The sequence below is a fragment of the Chinchilla lanigera genome, unplaced genomic scaffold (assembly GCF_000276665.1).
Source record: "Chinchilla lanigera isolate Chin_1 unplaced genomic scaffold, ChiLan1.0 scaffold00015, whole genome shotgun sequence".
Taxonomy (NCBI): Eukaryota; Metazoa; Chordata; class Mammalia; order Rodentia; family Chinchillidae; genus Chinchilla; species Chinchilla lanigera.
Window position 1 is genome coordinate 330,692 of NW_004955416.1, and position 7,663 is coordinate 338,354.

General features: G+C 40.2%; 1 protein-coding gene across 1 annotated transcript in view; it reads left to right on the forward strand.

Moving 5' to 3' along the window:
- The window catches only part of Slc12a6 (solute carrier family 12 (potassium/chloride transporter), member 6), a 98,598-nt gene that overhangs the window by 53,477 nt on the left and 37,458 nt on the right, over nucleotides 1-7,663 (forward strand). The window lies entirely within an intron of this gene.

Genomic DNA, 7,663 nt, shown 5'->3' on the forward strand with positions numbered 1-7,663 from the left:
GGCTGGTCTTGAACTCGCAATAATCCTCTTGCCTCAGCCTCCCGAGTGCTAGGATTACAAGCGTGTGCCACCATGCCTGACTGAAGAAGTAAAAGTCTTTAGAAGTATCTCTCTTCTTAGTACCTCAGCTCTGCTCCCCCAAAATACTTGCTATTTCTTGTTAATTCTAGAAAATTTTACTGTTTTTTCCTTTTTATATCAATGTAGTTATAATATACAGACTGTTCTGTTATATTGTACAGACTTTTTTCCCCCCAGTACTGAGGATCAATCCTATAGACTATTTTACTTAACATTTTATTTCAGGACATTTTATCCATACATAAAGATCACCTTATTTGTTTGTTTGTGGTTGAATAGTATTGCATTGCACTCCATCATTATCATTTTACTCAGTCAGTTCCCTCTTCATGAACATTTAGGTTATTTTTATGTACATTATTTTATTTTACTTTTACAAATTAGTTTGCATTGACCCTGATGTGTTTGTATCCTTGTATTGCCAGTATATTTGTAGAATAAATTCCTAACAATGAAATTCCTTACTGGAAAGGTATTGACATTTTCAAAATGATAAATCACTGTAAGTTCCTGCCAATACTAATAAGGGCAGTAAAGGAACTCTTGGTTCTCTATTATCAGAAGTTTGTATATATCAATTTAAAATGTTGGCATTTCTGGTTTTTATTTAAGATTTTAATTATGGGTGAGAATAAGTACTTTTTGATACATTAACAGGCATTCTGTGTGTTCATGTGTCCTGTTTTTACTTGGTTTTGGTTTTGGTTTTGGTTTTGTAGTATTGGAGATTGAACCTAGGACCTTCATGCTGTGCCAGTCTTTTTTTTTTTTTTTTTTTCAGACAAGGTCTTGCTAAGTCATTAAGTTGCCCAGGCTGGGCTCAAACATGAGATCTTCTTGCCTTAGCCTCCCAGAATGCTGGGATTACAGGTGTGCAGCACTATATCTGGCTTGTGTGATTTTTGATTATACATTGCTGAACTTTTAGCTGTTAAATATGTGCAAAGAGGTTGCAGAGAATGTTATTAGAAGTCCAAAGCAGGGAAGGTACTTCCTGTGGCTTGTTTGCCTGTAGAAGTCTTAGAGTATTAGTTGAGAAGACTGGGATAGTCCTTTTTGTTCTTTGTATGTTAAAACTTTAGAAGAGTCCTTGAGTTAATAAGAGCTAATGTGATTCATTCCTTTGAGTATGTATGTGTCTAGTAGAACTGTACCAAACACCCTAGGCACGTAATAAGTATTTATTAGGTAAATGATTTAACATAGACTTGGGAATCTCATCGCCAGGGTCCTAGCTTTGTGGTATTGGGGCTGTCGTTATTCTCTATTTTGTCTTATGTTTGGTGCTGGGAATCAAACCCAGGACCTGGCACATACTAGACCAGTGTTCTACTACTGTACTAAAATTCCAATGCTGCTGGATGTGATGGTGCACACCTGTAACCCCAACACTCAGGAGGCTGAGGCAGGAGAATTACCTTGAGTTCAAGACCAGTCTGGGGTGCATAGTGAGTTCAAGGCCAGCCTGAACTACATAGTGAGACCTTGTCTCCAAAGGAAAAAAATCCCAGCCTGTTATATTGTTATATTGAATAGTTCATTTGCACTACTCAAATTTAGTCGTCTTTATAAAAATTTTATATTTAAATCAGGAATGGTTAAGATTTCATGGAAAGATTTTGCCAAACTATGAAAAATACATCTTTCCCCCCTAAACTAATGCTTTTGTCCATGAAACATACATGATTGGCAGAGAAATTTGAGAGCAGTTCATTATCTGACCAGGATCATGGGCAGTTGTAGTCGGGGAAGGCTTTAGAGAGGTAGTTTAGGTGGGTAGTTAGGAGTTAATGCAATTCAATGTTATTAGACTGGGCCAAAATAGTGAAATAATTTTTTTTGCAATACTTATAAACGTACTGTTTCTCAGAAAGGACACTGGTAGCTTGAATTAAAATCTTCCCAGATCCTGGGGCTGGAAGTGTGCTGGTCAGTGGTGGAGCACTTGTGTAGCACACACAAGACCTTGAATTCAGTCCCAGCAGTCGGGGGAAGTCTCCCCTGCTCTGTTTGGGAATCTAGTAGGTGAAAAACTGGTTCAGTTACCTTACATGCCGAATTGAATTTATAATAGCGTATTTCAGACTTTCCTTGCTGAATTGGATTTATAATAGTGTCTTCCAGACCTGCTAAATGAATTTCTTACCACCAGGGTGCAGTTACTTTAATGTATTTGCTGTTCCCACTGACTCATCAGGTCTCTTGCAAAACCCAGAGTTAGGCCAAAGAGATGTAGGGGAAAGAGAAACTGTTATTATGTAATTTGAATCCAGTTCTATACTTAGGATTTATGAACTTTTCCCTGTCGTATGTATATAATTTTCAGTTTAAAAATTTAAAAAGCAAAGAAACAAATAGGCAGTGAGTCTTGACATTTCTTTTTTCTTTTGTCTTTTTAAGACAGGGTCTCGTTATGCACTTCTGGCTGGCCTTGAGCTCACTTTGTATTCCAGGCTGGCCTCGAACTCACAATGATCCTCCTGCCTTAACCTCCCAAGTGCTGGGATTACAGGCATGTGCCACCACGCCCGGCCCTCGTTTTGACATTTCTATAAGAAGTTTTACCAAACATTCAAGGAAAAATAATTCCAAACTTCCACAGGCTTTCACAAGACATACCAATTAAACACTATCTGAATCATTTTGAGTTATTCAGAACTTCTCCAAAACTTAACAATGGCAATATGAATAAAGTATAGTCTAGTTTTACTTTGAGGCTAAAGAAATAGGGGTCAAATATAGCTTCAGATAATTGACAAAAGCTAGCAGCATTATAGAAATAATAGCAATACATCAATAAAGTTTTTATAAACAGATGTTTGGTATACTGTTTTTTCTGTTTTACGGAAAAAAATGGCAAGAGGTGTAGCTGTTAGAGTGTATACTTTGTGCAAGGCCCAGGGCTCAATCCCTAGCACCCCCTACCCCCTCAAAAGAAAGAAAACATAAATATACCATGAAACAGAAATACTAATTGTTGAATAGAACCAATTGTTCTTTCAATTTTCATTTGAATTATGCAACAGAACATCAAAAGCTTCCCAGTAATATCAGCATTATTTGGGTAGTAAAATGAGAAAAAAGAAACACAGTAGTGATCTGATGGAGCCCTTTAACTCAGAGTGTTACTAAAGCCAGTCTCAGCAGGTATCCTCCAAAGGAATCTTCTTAGGATTCTGTATAATCCAAAAAAGAGCTCTAGGACATCGATTTGGTTCTTAGTTCATGGAGAATAAATATTACTTGTTATTCAGAAATTGTAGAAGTTGTGTTCCCCGTGGTATTTCCTGGGGTCAGAGTAGTGACCAGGACTACCGAAGGCTGTATCCTAAAGCAACATGAGGGGCTGGGGATTTAGCTCAGCGGCAAAGCGCCTGCTTGGCAAGCACAAGGTCGTGAGTTCGGTTCCCGGTACCGGAGAAAAACCAAAAAACTAAAGCAACATGATTCCCAACCATGATATCAAGCCAACACTTGATTCATGCCTTTCAATAGAACCACGTCTCATTTCATGCTTTTTAGTATAGCCACACCACACCTGAAGAGAGCTTTGTGCCTTATGTGGAAAGTCTTGACCACTTTTTATTTTATTTTATTTATTAATTTTATCTTTTTGAGGCAGGGTTTCACTATGCAGTTCAGGCTGGCCTCGAACTCACTTTGTAGCTCAGGCTGGCCTTGAACTTGCAGCAGTCCTCCTGCCTGAGCCTCCCAAGTACTGGGATTACAGTTGTGTACCACCACGCCCAGCCTACAGCCTTGACCTTTCGTGGCTGTCTGCAAGTCATGATTGACCAGGAACTGTATGGGACCCTCCCATTCTATATCACCACCACAAGTAGACCTTGGGGAGGACAGTCTGGGTGACATCATTGATATCATAAGATGCAGGCAAGAATCTCCAAGGATATTCTTCCATCCTCCTAAAAGCTTAATCAAAGAAGTAAGTGGAAGCTGGGCTAGAAACAGCCAGAACCAGAGTGTCTGAAAGTGAAGGTGATTTCACCAGAAACAATACTGGAGAGTTCCCAGGGTTCCTAAGAGTGGCTTGGACAGCAGACAATAAAATGGGACAGGTTTGTACTCGTGCCAGATTTTATAGCACCACTATTGTAAGGTTATTGAGCAGTGGGGAAGTACTGTACTAGGTTGAAGCTTGGAGTCTTACTTTAAAACTCTTGAGAGTAAAGAATTTCTGAGTGTGGGATAAGAATTCCATCAAATGTCTAAATCAAGAAAGCTCTATGCAATGTTTAAGTCAATGAGGAATATAGTTATGGAGGAGAGCAAACTATTCAGCAAGGAGAGACTATTCAGGGGGAAGAAAAATAAATGGAACATCTACAAAGTAAAAATATTGACCTAAAGAAGAGGTTAAATAGTAAATTAGAAGTAGTAAGGAATATGAACCAAAAGAATATTCCACTTAGATATGTCTCAGTTAAACTATAAAGTATCTAAAGTATCTTGAAAGCAGCCAGAGAGAACGGACAGGTCATTAAAACTACAGAAGGGAAAAAAAAAACTACAGAATGATGGAGGAACTCTCAGCAGCAAAACAGAAGCTAGAAAATACAAAAGGAACCAGGAGTGGTGATGCACACCTATAATCCTAGCACTTGGGAGGCTGAGGCAGGAGGATCACTGCAAATTCGAAACCAGCCTAGTCTACAAAATAAGCCCAAGGCCAGCCTGAACTGCATAATGAGACCCTGTCTCAAAAAGACAAAAAAAAAACCAAAAAGGCAAGAAAGAAAGAAAGTACAAGAGGGCACAAACACTTTATTAACAGAATTGTGTTTAGCAAAATACTTAGGAGCAAAAGAAAATCACTTGTAGGGCTGGGGATACAGCTCAGCGGTACAAGCACCTGCTGGGCAAGCGCAGTGTCCTGTACATTCCCGGTACCAAAAAAACAAAATAACACTTGGAGGTAAATAAAACTCAGGACATTTTTTATTACAAGGCTTGCTCTAAAATAGTGGTTTTCAACTAGTGGCAATTTTACCCTCCAAGGGATACTATATTTAGAAATATTTGGAGACTGGAGACCCTTTTTTTCTTTCTTCCCTCTCTTTCTGTCTCTCGTAGTAGAAATTGAACCCAGAAGCAGTGTACCATAGGGCTACAGCCCTAGTCCTTTTTATTTTATTCATTTTTATTTGAGATAGGATCTCACTAAGTTGTTCACCTTGGCCAGTTTCATAGTACTAACTTTGAAAAATCTTCTACAGGAATTTGAAGGACTATCTCAGGAAGAAGAAAAAGATAGAAAAAAAAAAAAAGTCATCTAAAATGCAACAGAGTATTGAACAAATGAAATGGTCAACGTGTACCTTGACCCAAACTGTTGTTGCCCCATGTGACAGTTAAGTTGGATAGTGAGCTCCATGGACTTGAGAGCAGCCAGCAGGCACAGATCGGTGTAGTACCTCTGGGTGCGTCTGGGTGGGTCCCAGAGGTACAACCTGGGGTACTATATTTGGTCTTTAGCCTCTTTCTGGTGCTGTTCCCTTGCTCTGTCTGCTTCTTCGCTGCCACAAACTGAGCAGCTTTGTTCCCTCGTGCCCGTCTGCTACTCCTGCCGGGGAGACTGCCAGCCATGGACTGAGTCTTCTGAAACCACCTCTTCTCTTATTTGTGGATCTGGGGTATTGTGTTCCAGCAATGAAAAGCTAGTACAGACTATAAAATAATTTTAGTTCTTATTTGTGTTAATAAAAACTACATGAAATACTGGATAGCAGTATTAGGTAAGTCAGGAGGAGAGAGCTGGAACAGAAGTCGTGTTCATACTCTTTGCTACTTAGGAGGATGATAAGCTGTTGTTTAATCTATTTAGCAAATTGTTTTAAGTAAAATTTGTAAAATTAAGGGTAATTATTAAAGGTTATAAATAGTGTGGAAACTACAGGGAAAAACTGAATAAGGGAAAAAGCAAACCTAAAGTTCCACAGAAAGATGGAAACACCAGCAGAGACAGAGGTAGAGTGAAAAATAAACGAGAGAATGATAAAATCCAGTCCAGATTTTCAGATTTTGAAAAAGCACTGCTGTACCAGTTAATCTTAAATCTTAGTTTGACTGGATTAAGAGACTCCGAGAGAGGTGTTTGGATCATAGGGATTAATCTACTGATGTTCGTAGCTGAATGTGCCCTTAGGAGGAGTGGAGCCCCATTGGAGGTGGGTCACTGGGAACATGCCTTTGGAGCATTCACTCTCTCCCTGCCTCCCTCCCTCTCTGTTTTGAGACTGGATCTTACTATATAATTTAGGCTGGCCTTGAACTTATGCCAGTCCCCCTGCTGAAGCCTCCCAAATGCTGGGATTATAGGTATGCACCACCACACCTGGCAAATTAAGAATGCGTGTGTCTTAAATTTTTTTTTTTTTTTGAGACAGGGTTTCACTGTGCAGTTCAGGCTGGCCTTGAACTCACTTTGTAGCCCAGGCTGGCTTTGAATTCACAGCAATCCTCCTGCCTCAGCCTCCTAAGTCCTAGGATTATAGTCGTGAGCCACCACGCCCAGCCAAGAGTGGGTATCTCTTGCTGGGCCTCCTGTTTGTTCTGCTTCTGGGCCACCAAGAAGTGAGCACTTCATTCCTCCATTCCCATCAGTGATGTTTCTGCGTGGGAGCCATTTGACTATAGCCTGACTCCTTTGAAACCATGAGCCGGATTAACCCTCTGCTCCTCTAAGTTGTGTGTGTTGAGTACTCTGTCCCAGCAGGGGAAAAGCTCACCAATACAGAAAATTAGTACCAGAGAAGTGGGTCATTTTGTGACTATACCTGACCATGAGGTTCAGGTTGTGGCACAGCTAGTGCTGGCTGCTTTTTGCTAGATGTATAACTGAGAACTAGGAGCAGAAAGCAGAGCAGATAACCCTGCTGAATTTCACTTTTGCTTTGATCCTATTTTTTTTTGATCCCCAGTTACTCACAGTCCCTGGATTAGTAATGTTTACCATGTGGCATTATATTTTGGGATTAACTAACTTGCTTTTTTAGTTTTACAGAGGTTCCTTGAGTCTTAAAGTATACTTTGTTTTTTTGAGAAAGGCTGTGAAGACTTTGGAGAAGCAATTAGTACATTTTTGTTTGTACAAAGGATGCCAGGCATGTGGTGCACACCTGTAATCCAAGCACTCAGTGGGCTGAGGCAGGAGGATTGATGAGAATTGAGGCTAGCCTGAGATACAGAGTGAAATCCTGTGTCAAGAAGACAAAAACAAACAAATAACAAAGGATAGTTCCCTGATGTTGGGTGCAAGTATGGACTTAATGTCTTTCTTTATTGATTGAGTATGGTTTAAGGAGATACAGTTAGGTGTCAGGTTGGCAAGAGGTGAAATTGTGCCAGTTAATCTTAGTTGTCACTTTGACTGGATTAAGGGACTCCCTGATGGGCCAAGGCAGTGCCTGCTTGATGAGCATGAGGTCCTGAGTTTGATTTCTGGTACCAAAAAAAAAAAAAAAAAAAGACCAGGAGAGGTGATTGGCTCGTGAGGGTGCTGGAGCTGAGCGCGTTGTGAGGAGTCAGGGCCCACTTGGGGGAGGGGTCCGGCTACTGAGTGGCC